General features: G+C 35.7%; 1 protein-coding gene across 2 annotated transcripts in view; it reads left to right on the forward strand.

Annotated features, from left to right (window-relative positions):
• The first annotated feature begins 1,890 nt into the window (after positions 1 to 1,890).
• Positions 1,891 to 19,279, forward strand: part of NTPase (ectonucleoside triphosphate diphosphohydrolase NTPase) — a 113,747-nt gene continuing 96,358 nt past the window's right edge. The window contains exon 1 of one of the 2 annotated variants that reach the window (XM_089092218.1): positions 1,891 to 1,945. The gene's annotated coding sequence lies outside the window, so the exon portion shown is untranslated. The remainder of the gene's footprint in view (positions 1,946 to 19,279) is intronic. The other variant, XM_089092226.1, reaches the window with a different exon arrangement.

A 19,279-nucleotide genomic window follows, 5' to 3' on the forward strand; every position in this document is an offset into this window, starting at 1 on the left:
TTTGAAGTCCTAAGTCCCTGGGACAGCAAGAACATTGACAAAATGGGACGAAAAATGTTTTTGTTTCCTTTTCGGAACAAAATCTGTATCCTTAAGTTTTTGGTCTAAGAAGACTGCTTTCCACAGGAAAATATAGACAAATAAGTTTTGGCTCTGCCAAAAATTGGGCCAAAAAAGGTACAAATTTGTGTTTCCAGGCGAATTGAAACTTAACACTGGAAGTCTCGAGCTGTGGAGATATAAAGTACAAAACGAATTTTGAATTGGGGCATAGGCTCCTCAAAATGGATTAAGAGATTTTATTTGATTGGCTTGAAACATAAAACCGTGAATTTTAGATCAAGGTGAGCCTAATGTGCAAATAGGAAGTCAGTTTGTGAGCCCCACCCCCCCCCCCCAAACAGGGCCCAAAAAAAGCAGAAAATTTTTATCCACCCGGTTTGAAACTTATGTCTCGAAGTTTTTGTGGCAAGGCCATTAGAAACAATTAAAAGAAATTGAGTTTTCCTTGAAAACTGGGTCCAAAAAGGGGCCAAAAACTGGTTTGCCTATAACGTACATCCGTAAGTTTTTGGACCAAGGGACCCTAATAAATAAAAAACAGGCTGGGGAGTGGGCCTCCAAAAGTGGGTCGAAACAGCATTTGGCAGCTTAAAACTTATATTTTTGTGTGTCTTTGGGACCCTAATGCAAGAAATTAAAACAGAAAAAATCCAGTACTTCACCCCGATAAAATTTTGACTGCTAGATCCCCTAAAATTGGACCGAAAAAAGGGTCAACAATTCTATTTTCTACAAAGAACTCAGAATTTATATTCTTAGGTTCTTGGGTTAGGGGGGCCCAAGTGCATAAAAATAGAAAATTTTGCTTCTCTCAAAATGACACCACCCAAAAATAGACAAAGATTTGTTATTCAAATGACATGAAACTTACATCTTTAAGCTCTTGGTTCAAGAGAACCTTAGGGTGAATAATGAAAGTTTAGGTTAAAAGTACGGGACTCTCAAAACTGGGAGCCTGACGGGGTTTTCAGACCAGCTTCAAACTTTCAGAGATGGTTCCTTGAACGAAGAAGATTTCAAATTTCGGAGGGAAGGGGTGTTACTCAGCGGAGGTCAATAGCGGGCCAAATAATATCTGATGGGTTTGAAATCTACAACTGCAATTCCCTTTGACATGGACATTCTAGTGTTCAAAAAAATTATTAGGATGGAACGAGGGCCACAAAAATACAAACAAAGGGCAATGTCGTAGAGCCGTTTCTAGGGGGTATCTGGGGCAGTTTCCTGGGCCCCGTGGAATGGGGGGCACCACAGCTAGAGAATTGCCCACTTTGATTCGTTTTTTCGCTAATATTCGAGTCGGAAGGAGGGCAATTTTTTACTACTGGGAACCACCAAACCTAAGAACGGCTTTGGGTTTTTGTACTGTTTACTAATTATTCGGTTTCTCACCCAAAGAGGCACACATAGGAGAAATTTCAAAACAGTTAAGATCAAGAACACACTCTACTTTCATTTTACCGGATCAAAAGATCCAAAATAGAGAGAGCATTAGCATATGTGATGTAACCATCGCCAAAAACAGCTGGGTTTGAATTTGTCTTCTCTACAAAACTAGTGAAGATACAAGCACAGAAAGCACTTGTCGATTTATATTACTGCATTAAGTAGCTTATATTACTAAATAACCATGTGGTACCACCATAATTCATCTATAACATCTTGTTCTGGTGTCTTATGAACAATCTTCTAAAAGAAAACACGGCATTTGCCTTTAAAACAAACGGTTTCTATGTAGCTGAATTTCGAAGCCGTCTGAGTAGTTTTCGGAGTTTTTGGCTAATAATCGGCAACTACATTCACTTTCAAGATATTTAGCGTATATTTTTGACTTTTCTAGAAGTGCAAATAGGCTAGACAAAGTTTTCATGCTATAATTTGGGTAATTATCAGACACAAAACTCTATCAAGTCCTTTAAATTTAGGCTTGCGAATACATTTCATCTTGTTTTATCATTCCTCGAATGAGAAAAGTGCTAACTTCAATTTCTTAGACTAGGCCTAGCCTACTGAAAAGTTGACATTAGGCTGAACTGTGTTATAAATAAAAGCTCACATTGGCTTTGTCAGCCAACTGTTGATGAGAAATAAGGCTTAATTTGGTCAATATCTACCAAATCATATTATTGAGTTAGGAATAAAGTGAATACACCATTCAATGCCTTTTTTTATGCTGATTACTAACAAAATAAGCATTTCTCTTGGAACTTAATATCAGCCCCCCCCCCCCTATATAGGCTATACCTACCCCAACCTAACCCTGAATTGGTGTGTAGAGGGGGGGGGGCTGACATTCATTTACGATTGAAATTCGTATTATATTCGTTATCAGCATTAAAAAAGGCATCTAATGGTGTATTCACTTTAGTCCTAACTCAATAATATGATTTGGTAGATATTGACCGTTAATTTTTGGTCAATATCTACCAAATCATATTATTGAGTTAGGAATAAAGTGAATACACCATTTGATGCCTTTTTTATGCTTATTACGAATATAATAAGCATTTCTATCGGAAATGAATTTCAGCCCCCCCCCCCTTATATAGGCTACCTCTAACCAACCCAGTTCGGGAACTTGATGGGGGGGGGGGCTGAGAATAAATACTGAAACTAATTCTTATTATATTCGTAATAGGCATAAAAAAGGCATGGTATGGTTTATTCACTTTAGTTCTAAATCAATAATATGATTTGGTAGATATTTATCTAATTTTTAGCTGACAGTAGAATTTAACTAGGATACTCTTTGATAATACTATAAATGCTTCTGGGGGAAATTACACTTTGAGCCCTCAGAGGGCTCAAAACATCCCACAGTAACCAAAAGTTTAAAATGTATTTCTAAAAAAAAGAAATGGCCATTATTGTTTTTCTTAGCATAGTCTCAATAGTAAAATGTTATGCTAGCCTAGGCTATTATGAAATCAATTTGCAGAAATTCTTAAAAAAGAGCAAAAACACCCTCAAAAATGACATCAGTTGATAAAAATTGTGATTGATTAACATAGAATTCAGATAGATAAGAAGCAAACTTGTGTCTACAATCAAAGTCTTCATCCTGAATTTCTAACCTTACCCAAATATATAGCCCATATTATATATTTCCCATGCACTTAGATTCTTGATTTTTTCACTCAATTCAAGTAATAGGTAAACCTGTTTTAACAAGATTGACACTAACCAAGGCTGTACCTGGAGGAGGGTTAAGGGGGTTTGAACCCCCCCCCCCACAAAATGTTTGTCTGACTCATAAAAACATAACAAAAATAGATATAAACAAATTTTGTTTGCATTTTTTAGTTGTTTTGTGTGTGAACCCCCCCCCCCCAAAAAAAAAAAAAAATTGAGTAAAACCCCCTCTGAAAAAAAATCCTGGGTATGGCCTTGATACTAACCCAAGTATATAAGCTGTATCTAAAATAAGCAAAAAAGAAATCATTTTTGAGGGTCTGTAAAGGGCTTAAAATTGAATTTGCATAAGAAACAAATGTCATATTTGGATTCAGGATGAAATTCTGATTGTACAGGTTAGTTTGTTTATTATCTGTCTGAATAGGCCTACTCTGTTGATCAAGATATTTTCCCATCAGTTTTGCTGTGAGCTGTTTGTTTGCTGAAGTCAATTTTGTGACATAGAATGACAGAAAAGGATGATTTTCTATAGCCTATAGCAAGTTACAAACTTTTTCAAAAATATACTTGAATATCTCTTGACTGTGACAGATAGACCCCACAAGGTGCTTTAGGTGCCAAAGCTGTAACCACCTTATTGAAAGCTATAGAAGTGATCCCAGATATGTGATATGCTCCAGATCTCAAACCAGTAGCAAGGACCTGTCATGTAATTCAGAACCCAAATGTATTTCTTCCAATGAACCACATGTCTGTTTTAGCCTAAATTTTCAGAAACTAATCAAAATTTTGAGAAATGAGAGTTACTCATGACTAGTTTATAAAAGCTCTAAGCCTGAATAAGGTATGGCTGCTTGGTTGCCAGCAGAGGTTGGTACAGGCTCCAAAATAATGAAAATTAGACAGTTTTATTTGCTGTTATTTTAAAATACCATTTTACAACTAAGACTAATTGTGATAATAATTCCCATTCCAGAATAGGCTACACATTACAATTATTTCTTGCTAGCCTTTATTTCTTTATTAGAATAAACTTCTAATTTTTGGGAACTATGAGCTGTGGTTTTTATTTACTAGATTGCAGCTACTGCTGCCACCATGATAAAAAAATTGAAAATTGGTGGGATTTTTTGCTTGCAACTATTTGAATAACAATGTGAATTAAATGAAAATAATTTGTGAATTACTATAGACAAGTGTAATTAAGCATGTTACTAGTTTCAAAATGAACAAGACACTTCTTCATTGTCTGTGAAATCTGTTTGCTTTCTCAGCATTATGCACAATGGTTCAGAGAGACAGCAAAGAAAAAGTTACATACCATTTTTTCAGTTATGTGAAGTATTTGCCTTGGCTACCACTATAGTCTGGAAACTTTTATCTGGTCTTCTATAGTCTTCTATAGTCTTGGTCTAAACTTTTACTATAATCTAGAAATGTTTAGCCCATTTTGTTGTATATTTTTGTGTTAAATCATGCCTTGTTGCTTACATCTTTTTCATGCTCTACTGCCCATTGTTATTTAGATTTTTTTGCAAGTTATAAATCTGTATCATGTCACATCATCATGGGCAGCATGGTAGCACTGCCCAAGTAAAGATTGATTATGGCTTCAATGTGTAGTTTTTTGTTTTGTTTTTTCATTTTTTTCACTAGATCACTTTATATAGAAGGAGTAGTCATAGGCACTTTGGAGAGGGCTCATTTGATTAGAAATTTAAAATCCTAGTGCCCTTTTTTTGAGTCAAAAGTAATCAGAGGGCAACTAGACCTGCTCATACTTTTTAGCTATGCTCCCGCAAAGACATCAGATGAAAATTTTGAGATAGCCATTTTGTTTTCAAAATAGTCAAAATGTTCTATAACTATGCCTTTGGGAATGACAGGACCACCACAGCCCCTGGGGCAAGGGCTGTAAGTTATGCAAGTTGCCCATTGTGTACATACAGAAATTGGGAATTGGGCTTGTTATTGGGAAGGGATTATGTTTGATCCTGGGCCTCTAAGAAAGCTATTGGTATTAAAGGTGAGACTTTCAGGGAATGTTGAGGGGGATTTATAACTAAATCAAAACACACTATGGGCATTCCGGTTCTCAAAAGTATGGGTCAGCAATATCCTGGGAACAGCTAAGGGTATAAAGTTGAAACTTTCAGGTCTACTACTGCTGCAACTACTTATGACTGACTATTTGCAATTGTGTCTACAACTGCTTGCAACTGTGACTACTGGTGGCTGCAACTTTGGCAACTAGTGACTGCTACTATTGAACTAAATCACAAAATTTTAAATGCATCTTGGTTGTCAGAAAAAGACAAGGATAGTAAGCTAAAACTTTCAGGGCTTCTACTGCTAATGGTACTCCTACTACTACTACTACTATGTGCACATTTACGACTGTGTGCACAACTGCTACAATGACTGCTTGTGACTGTTACTACTTGTGCTTGCAACTGCTTGTGACTGTGACTGGAATTACTTGCAACTGCCACTACTACTACTGCTGTGATTGCAGCTGCTACTTCCACTCCTACTGATGCTTCTACTTCTGCTAATGCTACTACTATCAGATCAAAATAGTTTAAGTGCATCCAGGTTGTCAAAATGGCATAGATGCAATATCCCAGGAAGAGAATAGGGTATTAAGTTGAAATGTGCAGAGAAAGCTGAGGGGGATGTAAAACTAAATCAAATTACACTGTATGTATCCAGATTGTCAAAAGGTCATCTGTACAATATCCAAGGAACAGCTTAGGGTACTATCAACCACAGTTGATTGGATTGAACAGTTTCTTATTGGAAGGTCTCAAACAGTATCAGTAGACAGAGTTTTGAGGACACTTGAAGTATTGGTAATCAGTGGTGTTCCCCAGGGCTCAGTCCTTGGCCCTTTTTTATTTAATATGTATGTCAATAATCTAGGCCCAGCTGGAGGTATCAGCTCAAAGATTACACTGTACGTTTACACCAACATCCTGTAAAAAGTTTAACCTAGACTGTTGTAAATGCACAGCCTCCGCAAGAAGGCCTCAACCAATTTAAAAGTATAGTTTCCAACCTGCTGGTAGAAATCAATACTAACAAAAGCCATAAGCTAATAATAGAGAAACCTACTATCCACTATGAGTATAGATTAGTAGACTTACCAATCACATCATGCCAGGAGGAGCGCAACTTAGGAGTAGTCATTGACAGCAACCTCGACTTCCAGGCCCACTACAACAGCATTATTTGGAAAGCAATTCGTGTTGCAGGAGTTTTAAGGCACAACTTCACTTTTGGAAATGATAAGACCCTTTGCCTTCTCTACAAAGCTTTAGTATGGTCATTGCACTACACATCCCTTATACAACAAAGACAATGAAGCTCTCAAAAAAGTTCAAAGACAAATAACAAAGTTCTGTTTGACTTCAAACAGAAAATGTAGGCTGTATTATTGGGAATTTTTCATTAGGATAATTTTGTTATTTTTATTCATTTTATTAGGATAACTCCTAGCTCAAAGCATTAATAATATTCCAGGCTACCAATGTTCTCAGCTTCAGCCATATGAACCTTTGTGGTCACAACCTCAAGCTTCAAGAGGAGAGGTTCCAAAAGGACATTGGCCATTGGGCATTCAAGAACCAAGTAACACAACACTGGAACCCTTTGAAGTCATCAATGCCAACTCATTAAACTTGTACAAGTAGGAACTGGACAAACACTATGGTGAAAGTGCCTATAATTTTTGTCAATTTAAAAGATTTTTTTAGAGGTCCTGTGGCCTATTTGTTTTGCATTATATTATTATTATTATTATAATGAAAATTTCAAGGTAGGCTATATTATTGGGAATTTTTCATTAGGATAATTTTGTTATTTTTATTCATTTTATTAGGATAACTCCTAGCTCAAAGCATTAATAATATTTTTAATGAAGTAGATCAACAGCCAGAAGACGCCTTGCTCACTGCACCCATAACCATCTTATTTGACATTGGTCTGGAGTCATTCAAAAACCATGACCAGATTTCTGATGCTACAAAGTTGGACTTAATATGAGGGCACTGGAAATAGGCAGGAACGCACTGGCAGGCACCCGCCTACTGTGAAATAGAAAAAGAAGAACAATTCGAAGATTGGGATATATTGTCAACCCAACCCAGAAAGAAGAGGGGCAAATGATCTGATTTTCAGGACACACGCCTTGATTGATTTGATGACTATATCCTTGGCATTTTGCTGAACTACTTCAGGGAACTCATAGTCATTTCCTGGTTTCCAGTGCCTACACATTAAGTCCAACTTTCGAGCATCAGAAATCTGGTCATGGTTTTTGAATGACTCCAGACCAATGTCAAGTAAGATGGTTATGGGTGCAGTGAGCAAGGCGTCTTCTGGCTGTTGATCTATTTCATTAAAAAGATTATTAATACTTTGAGCTAGGAGTTATCCTAATATCTTACAGAAGTTAACTTAAAAAGTTAGTTTAATTCACAAATTTGTGAACTAAAGCATTTAAACCTTTGTCAGAAATGAAAATACAAAATAGAAGAACTTTCAATCAATAGCCAATAGATGTTTTGTGTAGCTCCCCTTTCTGCTAATTTGACTGTTACTTAAAACAAGCATTTGGACACCCTTTTCCTGAGGCCAAAAAACAACAACCTAATTCATATTCTTGCATTTTAATAAAATTTAAATGTATTTCATATCCTTCATCCTTAATGTCCCAATGGGTTTTCAGTTCTTGTAGCCCTCACAACTGCATAATTGTAAGCCATGTTTCATATTTTATTTGATTCTTATGCTAATTCCAAGAAGAGATAGGAAAACCGGCCTCAGAGTCCCTGTTCTCCTTTCTTTGTAAGTCTTAGGAGAAAGGCTTGGTTCAAAACGGGAAAATGAACTAAGACCTTAGAAGATAGGGGACAAAACATGCAAATATTGTCCAACAATCCATTCTTGGGTGACTTGAATCAACTGCAATCGTCCTCTCTTATCCAACAAGGATTTTATGGCACATGTTGTGTCTAAAATTGAGCAACAATCATGGAAACTGTATTTTGTATCCAGTTTGAGTTATGATATTAGAAAGATGGTAGTTATAAAGCACCCCTGCTAACTCTATTTCTTTTATCTGTCTTCATATTATCCTGTCTTTCCCTAAATTTCTTCTAAAAAATCTTTCCTGTCTTTCTTCTAAAAAATTAAACAACCCTCCCATTTCTAAGTTTCTCGAATTTGTGGAAAAAATAAGCCAATTAGGCAATCAATAAGCTCATTTTCTAAAACTACAATTTTAATCAACACTCTTTGTCAAAGAGACTACTCTGATGTGCAACATGGCTTCTCTGATAGAGTTATGGACTTACAGCAGCTGCTTTATGCCTACAAATTTTTTTAAGAATTTTGAAACTTCTCTAAGGTATTAAAGAAAGTCATTGTTTCAGTAAGGATAGGATTCACAAGTATACTATTCAATTAGGATTTGAAATGAAATAAAGAATTTAAACCTTGTTGAAAACTGATCTAAGCAAATAGTTAAAATGCAATGCTTTTACAGGGCTAATATGTTTCCTTCTTCATATTCAAACTTTCTCGAGCATTTAAAACATGAAAAAATGAAAATGGTATATAAAGCTACAACAAAAAAGATCATTTGTTAAAAAATCCCTTTGAGTGAAATGGTTTTGCAAGGAATAAAATTAGACAAGTAGCTTCTATCCCTGCTTCAACCACTGAAACAGTAGGAGTCAAAGAATCATCTTCATGAACTATACATACTCTTTTTGAAAAAAAAAGAAAGAAAAAATTGTTGACAGTTTTATTTTGCCAATATATTTGTCAATATATTTTCTTTTTTTAGATATCACTGAGTCAACCTTTCTTTCACTTTCTTTTTAAATATCACAGGACAAGAACTTAATTGAGCCAAAGCAAGAGAAAAACAGACTAAAGTACATTCTAAAATTCACTTAGTGCAACAGATCATGCTCCACTTAGTAGAACAGAACATGCCCACTTTTATAACAAATAACATACACTAGAATTTTCCATGTTCCACTTACAAGACAAAGTATCATAGACTCATAAATTGCAATGAGATGCAACCTGATACAAATTAGATGATAAATCTCTATTTCCAGAATTGAGAATTTAAAGTTTACAAAACTTTATCACAATAAGTATGAAATAAGTTTCCAAAGACTCAAGCAAAATGATGGGATGACTGAGGAGGTGATAATAAAGCCAAGAGGTTTTTATTGCTGTGTTGGGCTTCTAATATATCACCAAAGTATATGACAAAAATAAAGGGGACTGCTGAGAGCAAGAAATTGAACTCACAAAATAATTCTTTCTCTTTTTTTTTTTTGGGGGGGGGGGGTGAGGGGTTTAGCCCCTCCCCCCTAAATACACCCCTGGGGGTATGATTCAAATGTGGTAGAGAGGATATTTGGCTTATTCCAGCCCTCATATCACACAGATTATAAAGTCCTCCATGATTCAGGTTCAAACAAGAGGCTCCTAAAAATGTTGGCAGTGAAGGGGGGCCACCAACTCACTTAGTGTTTTCTAAGAACATCGTGTAAATGAAATTCTGGTCTTTAGAAGGTATAGGTGGCATTACCCCTACTCCTGTTTGCGGTAATTAATTTTCATTATAACAAGTGTGACTAGGTTATTTATTGTAGTTTCTGTTGGTTTTCATCTGTTTATTGACAGTGATTTATGCTCGTTTTGGCTAGGATTTTTATTCAGTTTTATTTCTGTTTGTCTTCGGTTTTATGTACTCTAGCTATTTGCTCTTCTTTGAAAAACTTTCCTTTGTGGAAAGTTTTTATTTTAAATTAATTTCAATTTGTATTGAATTGAAATAGTTTTTAAATTGGGGAATAAGAGCTTTTTATAGTCTTTTGCTGATTTTTTTCCTTAAAATCAAGATATTTGCTTGCTATTTATGTATTAGAAAAAAAAACTTGCAATAGATTTCAATAATAGTTATACTACAGAACTTTAGATGAAGATATTTGTAATATTATCCAAAGAAATGGACTTAAAATCAGCATAATTTTTGGCTTCTATAGAACCCAAAGAATTCTGATACCCATCATGTTTCTACCTTGATTACACTCAAATACTAATCAACCATCCCCCCCCCACCCACGACATGCCTAAGAAGTTCCAGCTCAATTCCCTTTGCTGTTCTTGAAACATAAGAGTTACACACTTTTATAATCTTGGATGCATATAGTGTCTTTTGATTTAGTTCAAAATTCCCAATAATATAGCCTACCTTGAAATTTTCATTATAATAATAATAATAATATAATGCAAAACAAATAGGCCACAGGACCTCTAAAAAAATCTTTTAAATTGACAACAATTATAGGCACTTTCACTATAGTGTTTGTCCAGTTCCTGCTTGTACAAATTTAATGAGTTGGCATTGATGACTTCAAAGTGGAGCTTGTTCTAGTATTGTTTTACTTGGGTCTTGAATGCCCAACGACCAGTCCTTTTGGAACCTTTCCTCTTGAAGCTTGAGGTTGTGACCACAAAGATTTGTGTGGCTGAAGCTGAGAAAATTGTTAACCTGGATGTTTTTGTAGGTGTTGTAGCAAAGCTTGTATACCTCAATGAGGTCTCCTTGGTGCATTCAATAAGCTAGTGAAGTAAGTTTGAGCTTGCAGAGCCTATCTTTGTAAGATAAGTTTCTCAGTCAAACAGAACTTTGTTATTTGTCTTTGAACTTTTTTGAGAGCTTCAATGTCTTTGTTGTATAAGGGATGTGTAGTGCAATGACCATACTAAAGCTTTGTAGAGAAGGCAAATGGTCTTATCATTTCCAAAAGTGAAATTGCGCCTTAAAACTCCTGCAACATGATTTGCTTTCCCAATAATGCTGTTATAGTGGGCCTGGAAGTCAATGTTGCTGTCAATGACAACTCCAAGTCGCGCTCCTCCTGGCATGATGTGATTGGTAAGTCTCCTAGTCTATATTCATAGTGGATAGTAGGTTTCCCTATCGTTAGCTTGTGGTTTTGTTGATATTGATTTCCATCAGCCAGTTGGACATCCAACTATTGAGCTTGTCAAGGTCCTCTTGCAGAGATTGTGTATCGGCAGCTGTTTTGATTACTTTATGCAGCTTGGTGTTGTCTGCATACAGTAGAATCTCTGAGTTGATGCCTTCTACTAGATCACTGAGATACAGGTTAAATAAGAGAGGGCCAAGGACTGAGCCCTGGGGAACACCACTGATTACCTCTACTTCAAGTGTGCTCAAAACTCCGTCTACTGATACTGTTTGAGACCTTCCAATAAGAAACTGTTCAATTCAATCAACTGTGGTTGATAGTACCCTAAGCTGTTCCTTGGATATTGTACAGATGACCTTTTGACAATCTGGATACATACAGTGTAATTTGATTTAGTTTTACATCCCCCTCAGCTTTCTCTGCACATTTCAACTTAATACCCTATTCTCTTCCTGGGATATTGCATCTATGCCATTTTGACAACCTGGATGCACTTAAACTATTTTGATCTGATAGTAGTAGCATTAGCAGAAGTAGAAGCATCAGTAGGAGTGGAAGTAGCAGCTGCAATCACAGCAGTAGTAGTAGTGGCAGTTGCAAGTAATTCCAGTAGCAGTAGCAGTAGCAGTAGAAGCCCTGAAAGTTTTAGCTTACTATCCTTGTCTGTTTCTGACAACCAAGATGCATTTAAAATTTTGTGATTTAGTTCAATAGTAGCAGTCACTAGTTGCCAAAGTTGCAGCCACCAGTAGTCACAGTTGCAAGCAGTTGCAGACACAATTGCAAACAGTCAGTCATAAGTAGTTGCAGCAGTAGTAGACCTGGAAGTTTCAACTTTATACCCTTAGCTGTTCCCAGGATATTGCTGACCCACACTTTTGAGAACCTGAATGCCCATAGTGTGTTTCGATTTAGTTATAAATCCCCCTCAACATTCCCTGAAAGTTTCACCTTTAATACCAATAGCTTTCTTAGAGACCCAGGATCAAACATAATCCCTTCCCGATAACAAGCCTTTATGTACACAATGGGCCAACTTGCATAACTTACAGCCCTTGCCCCAAGGGCTGTGGTGGTCCTGTCATTCCCAAAGGTATAGTTATAGAACATTCTGACTATTTTGAAAACAAAATGGCTATCTCAAAATTTTCATCTGATGTCTTTGCGGGAGCATAGCTAAAAAGTATGAGCAGGCCTAGTTGCCCTCTGATTACTTTTGACTCAAAAAAAGGGCACTAGGATTTTAAATTTCTAATCAAATGAGCCCTCTCCAAAGTGCCTATGACTACTCCTTCTATATAAAGTGATCTAGTGAAAAAAAAATAAAAAAACAAAACAAAAAACTACACATTGAAGCCATAATCAATCTTTACTTGGGCAGTGCTACCATGCTGCCCATGATGATGTGACATGATACAGATTTATAACTTGCAAAAAAATCTAAATAACAATGGGCAGTAGAGCATGAAAAAGATGTAAGCAACAAGGCATGATTTAACACAAAAATATACAACAAAATGGGCTAAACATTTCTAGATTATAGTAAAAGTTTAGACCAAGACTATAGAAGACTATAGAAGACCAGATAAAAGTTTCCAGACTATAGTGGTAGCCAAGGCAAATACTTCACATAACTGAAAAAATGGTATGTAACTTTTTCTAAAACTTTTTCTAAAGCTCATTTTCTAAAACTACAATTTTAATCAACACTCTGTCGAAGAGACTACTCTGATGTGCAACATAGCTTCTCTGATAGAGTTATGGACTTACAGCAGCTGCTTTATGCCTACAAATTTTTTTAAGAATTTTGAAACTTCTCTAAGGTATTAAAGAAAGTCATTGTTTCAGTAAGGATAGGATTCACAAGTATACTATTCAATTAGGATTTGAAATGAAATAAAGAATTTAAACCTTGTTGAAAACTGATCTAAGCAAATAGTTAAAATGCAATGCTTTTACAGGGCTAATATGTTTCCTTCTTCATATTCAAACTTTCTCGAGCATTTAAAACATGAAAAAATGAAAATGGTATATAAAGCTACAACAAAAAAGATCATTTGTTAAAAAATCCCTTTGAGTGGAATGGTTTTGCAAGGAATAAAATTAGACAAGTAGCTTATATCCCTGCTTCAACCACTGAAACAGTAGGATTCAAATAATCATCTTCATGAACTATACATACTCTTTTTGAAAAAAAAAAAAAAAATGAAAATTTTATTCAAAATATTTAAAGACACAATTTGTAGGTAAATTGTGGAGAAACTGCCACTTTTGGGGTTGAAATATGTATTCAGGTTTTGAGGGGTAGCAACAGCTACTTCAGTATTATTTGAAGTCATGCGCTCAATCAACTTACCAGCTTTGTTTGCTGGTTTATCCCCCCACAAAAGGCTGTGGGCATTAAAGTCTCCACAAATAATGATATTTTTCAACATATTAGAGATATTTATATAGCTGAAGAAATCCATGGCATCTGTAGTTTTGCCATTAGGGTTATAAAAGCTTCTTATTTAAGTTTTTGTATTATTCAGCCAAACACTGATACCAATTGCATCAACATAATTTACAAAATCTGGAAAGTTAATGCCACAAAATTTTACATTATTTTTAACTATTAAAGCTACTCCACCTCCTTTTCTCTCTGATGATCTATCCTTTCTCAGGATAGTATATCCCAGAGCCTTAATTTGTTGATTTTGGGTTAAATGAGTTACCTGGAGGCAAGCAATATTGATGGAATTATTATTCATAAAAGATATTAGTTCATTTAACTTATTTTCTGTGAGTGATCTTACGTTCCACTGGAGTATTGATATGTGTTGTGTTGTTGATTTATTTTTCATATGACTGTGTATCAATGTTCAGCTTTGTTAATAGTAAAGCAAGATCTTTTTTTGCTTGAATGAGCATATGATTAGGGATGTAGATTTTTGCCAATTCTGCAATGATTTTTGTTTTCTGTAGTTGATATATATTCAAGGCCTGAACTGCATTACAGTTTAGAATGAATAATCATATATTTGGGGATTGCATGTTTAGTTGTGCATCCTGTTTATCAGTTAAGGGATTAATTCCTGGTAGTGTTTCTGGTTTGTTTCTTCTTCAGAGAGGGTGCCAGGCCAACCTCATCTCACTAGACAAGGAGGCTTGTTGGCTTGGTGATTCATTCTGATAGAGATGTGAGCTAGGGGGCTTAAGGGATGGTGTTTTGTAAGGGGTACTTGCTGCATTGGGAGTGTTTGACTTGGGAGTTTTATTTGATTTCATTATAGGCTTTATTTGGTGTGGTTGGACAGCATTTGCTTCCATAGCTACAAAAAGGTATGGAATAGCTTTGTCTGTTTCTATTTGGAGTGTTAGTGCTCTTGTCTTATATGCAGGGGATTGTGACTTATTGTTGGATTCGTATGGGCCTTTACGATTAATACATGTAAACTGATTGTTGCTGTAAGTTTTCAACTTTTGAGAATGGAAGCCTTTACAATTACTACAAGCTTAGAGAGTTTCATTGCATTTATTTGCTGTGTGTCCAGTTTCAGACACTTCTGACACAGTATAGGTTGTGGCTTGGAGTCCTTGTATAGTTCGATTTGCACAAATAGGATTAAGGTTTCTGGGATATTAAATTTTTCCTTCATTGTAAATAAGAAAGAAAATAAGAAAGATCTAATTTTTTTAATCCATTTGAGTTGGGTTTACCCAGTTGAGTGACATCTTCTACAGGGATTGTGTTACCAGCCCTATCTGAGAGCCCTTCTTTTAATTCCTGAATTGGTATTTCTAGGGGAACATTATATACCACTATTTTTGTAGGGGATTGTTTTGGGTTCCATTTAGATGAATTAATTGGGGTGTTTTAGATTTAATATTATATCCGCTGATTTCTGATCTTGGACAGGTATTAGCAAGGATCCATCACGGTGAATGTTAAGAGAAAACATTGATTTTAACATTTTGAAAATTGCAACCCTTATTGTAGTAATTTTTGTTATTTCAAAGGGGGTATTAGGAGAAATTTTGAGGTAAATTTTTAAGTTTTGGGAAGGAGAATCTTGGACTGGGGGGGGGGAATACTTTCGATTGGGGACGTTTTTTCCTTTTTTGGAGGTCCTATAAAGGACCCCTTGAAAACCAATATAATATATGTGACATTAGCCCCAACATTGATCATTGTCCTTTTCTCAAAACTTGAGCTTTCGTGTGAGCTTTGTGATAGAGAACTTGACCCGCCAAGATGGGGCAGAAATGGATCAATTTCATTAGTATTTGGGGTGTTTTTTAGGGGGAGTTCTTTGCATTGCCTATTGGAATAAGCTTTAAGCTAAACAGGAAAGGACAATACTATGATACCAGACAGTCTCCACTCTACTGTGGGGAAAACTTCACCATCCACAAAAGAAACACCACAGTATGGCCCTGAGGAGGATTTTGAGCACGATTGGTTCAGTACAACTACTGATAAATCGAGACAATAATTCACAAGAAATTTATTTGTAAATTTCTTAAAGTGGCAGCAGCAAAGATGGCAGCAGCAGCAGCAACCTTTTAAGAAAATCGAAATATATTTTCTTGTGATTATTATCTATTCTAATCAGCAGTTGTACCAAACCAATTCTGCTCAAGACATCCTCAGGGCTATACTGTGGTGTTTATCCTCCCCCAAAGTACAGTGCAGACTGTTTGATATCATCTATTTTCCCTTTTTGTTTAGTTTTATTTCTGTGTTTAAAGCTTTTTCCAATAGGCAATGATTAGAAGTCCTCCAAAAAAAAGCCCCCCCAGATCCCAAATCAAATTCCAGTGAAAGTGTCATAGTGAAAGATACCCAACCAGGCTGGTCAAGCACCCTATCTCAAAGTTTTAATGATAGCTCCAATTCGGAGAATAGGACAATGATAAGTGTAGGGGCTAATGTAACCATAGATGATAATGGGTTTCAAGAGGTCCTCTCTAGAAGTTCTAAAAAAATGAAAAAAATCTCCCCAATTAAAAGCATTTCCCCTCTCCCTGCCCAAGATCCTCCCTCCAAAACTTAGGAATTTACCTTAAAATTACTCCCACTACCCCCTTTGAAATAAAAATGATCTCTGCAATAAGAGTTGCAATTTTTAAATTGCTAAAATCAATGTTCTCTCTTAACATTAACCGTGATGGATCTCTGCTAATAGCTGTAGAAGATCAGAAATCAGCAGATACAATAATTAACCTTAAATCCCTTCTGAATAACCCAATTATTGCATCTAATTGGAACCCAAAACAATCACCAACAAAAATAGTAGTCTATAATGTTCCCCCAGAGATATCTACTCAGGAGTTAAAAGAAGGCCTTTCAGATAGGGCTGGAAACACAATCCCAGTTGAGGATGTTACCCAACTTGGAAAACCTAACTCTAATGGCCTAAAAACTAGTAGATCCTTCTTATACACACTGAAGGATAAAATTGATATCCCAGAAAAATTATTCCTATTTGGGCAAATCAAACCACACAAGGAATACAAACCTAAGCCTATTCAGTGTCAGAAGTGTTTCAAACTGGGACACACAACAAACAAATGCAATGAAATTCTCCAAGAGTGTAGTAATTGTAAATCTTTCCATCCTAAAGAGCTGACAACTTGCAACAACACCCAGCCTACATGCATCAATTGCAAAGGCCCACATGAATCTACAAATAAATCATTATGCCCTGCATACAAGAAAAGAGCTCTAACACTCCAAATATCAACAGAGAAGGCCATCCCATACCCCTTTGCAGCAATAGAAGCAAATGCTGCCCAACAATACCAAATAAAGCCTGTAATGAAACCAACCAAAACCCCCAAGTCAAATGCCCCCAATGCATCACGCCCCCCATATAACACACCATCTTCTAAGCCCCCTCGCGCAAATCCCTATAAGAAGGAATCTACAAGACATCAATCCTCCTTGTCTGGTGAGATGAGGCCAGCCTGGCCCTCACTCCCAAGAAGAAACAAACAAGAAACACTACCAGGAATCAATCCCTTAACCAACAAACAGGATGCACTACCAAAAATGCAATCTTCAAATATATGCTTATTCATTCTAAACTGTAATGCAGTTCAGGCCATGAACATACATCCACTACAGAAAACAAAAATTATTGCAGAATTGGCAAAAATCTACATCCCAGATGATATGCTCATTCAAGCAAAAAAGATCTTGCTTTACTGTTAACAAAGCTGAACATTGATACACAGTCATATGAAGAATAAATCAACAACATAACATTTATCAATACTCCAATGGAATGTAAGATCACTCACAGAAAATAAGCTAAATGAACTAATATTATTTATGAATAATACTTCAATTAATATTGCTTGCCTCCAGGAAACTCATTTAACCCAAAATCAACAAATTAAGTCTCTGGGATATACTATCCTGAGAAAGGATAGATCTTCAGAGAGACAAGGAGGAGGGGTAGCTTTATTAGTCAATAATAATATAAAATTTTGTGGCATCAATTTTCCAGATTTTGAAAATGATGTTGATGTAATTGGTATAAGTGTTTGGCTGAATAATTTAAAAACCTACATAATAAGTTTTTTAACCCTAATGGCCAAACTACAGATGCCAAGGATTTCTTTAATTATATAAATAATTCTAATATATTAAAAAATATCATTATTTGTGGTGATTTCAATGCCCACAGCCTTTTGTGGGGGAATAAACCAGCAAATAAAGCTGGTAAATTTATTGAGCATATGACTTCAAATAATAATGAATTAGTTGTTGCTACCCCTCCAAACCTGAATACTTATTTCAACCCCAAAAGTGGCAATTTCTCCACAATTGACCTACAAATTGTGTGTTTAAATTTGTTGAACAAAATTTACATAAATAAAATTGATAGTCTATGTACAGACCACTTTGCTATAGTTTGCTCCCTAAATGAACCTGCTGAAACTTTATCTCATACATCCAAATGTATCAACACTAAAGCAAATTGGTCTATTTTCCAAAATAAGCTAAATGATGAAATTACAAGTTTCACCCAAAGTTCATGCATTTCTAACACAACAGTTGACACACATGCTGAAGCGTTGACATCTTTACTAATAAATACAGCTAATCATGCTATCCCCAGGACAACACCTAAGAAAACAGTCCCTAAACAAATTCCTAAAGCATGGTGGACAAATGAGTGCCTAAATAAATGGAGGATAAAAAAGGCAGCTAGGACAGAATTCATAAAAAAACCAACACCTACAACATATTTAAAACAATTACAAGCAGAATCTAATCTAAAAAGGACTATAATAGATGCTAAATATAAATACTGGAATAATATTGCAAATAATCTCTCCAGAGAAACAAATGAGCCAATTATACATAAAGTCATAAGCAACATATGTGGAAAAAAGACTTCTCCCAACCCACTCCTGTATGAGCTTATACATAATAATACCCAATATGACAATTATAATGAAAAGGCTAACCTATTTGCAACTCTTTTTGTTAATAAGCTAACATCAAATAATCAAAGAAAACTGTCCACAATTCCTATGAACCCTTGTTACCAACCACGCCCAGGATCCGAGTACATAACTAATCCATTTTCAATCCAGGAATTGAATAATGCAATACATCATATTAGGTCCAAAACTAGCAGTAGCTATGACAATATACACCCTACATGGATAAAGAATCTCACACCTTCATACAAACAAGAACTGCTAAATTGTTATAATCACGCGTGGGCATCTTCTAGGTTCCCCAATATATGGAAATGTTCGTCCCTCCTACCAATCTTAAAGAAAAATAAACCAAAAGATAACCCTGAGTCTTATAGGCCCATAATGATTACACCTGTGATGGGGAAAATAATGGAGAAAATGATTTATCACAGACTCCTCTGGTTTGTTGAGAAAAATAACATGATCCCACACACTCAAACTGGATTCAGGAAATACCACTCCTCAACAGATGCTTTCATTTTGCTAACAAATGCAATAAATGAATCTTTCTCAAAAAATAATATCCTAGTGGCAGCTTTCCTAGATTTTGAAGGAGATTATGACAATGTGAACCACCA

Source organism: Artemia sp. Qi Xiang Cuo, chromosome 7 (genome assembly GCF_049724085.1).
Source record: "Artemia sp. Qi Xiang Cuo chromosome 7, ASM4972408v1, whole genome shotgun sequence".
NCBI lineage: Eukaryota > Metazoa > Arthropoda > Branchiopoda > Anostraca > Artemiidae > Artemia > Artemia sp. Qi Xiang Cuo.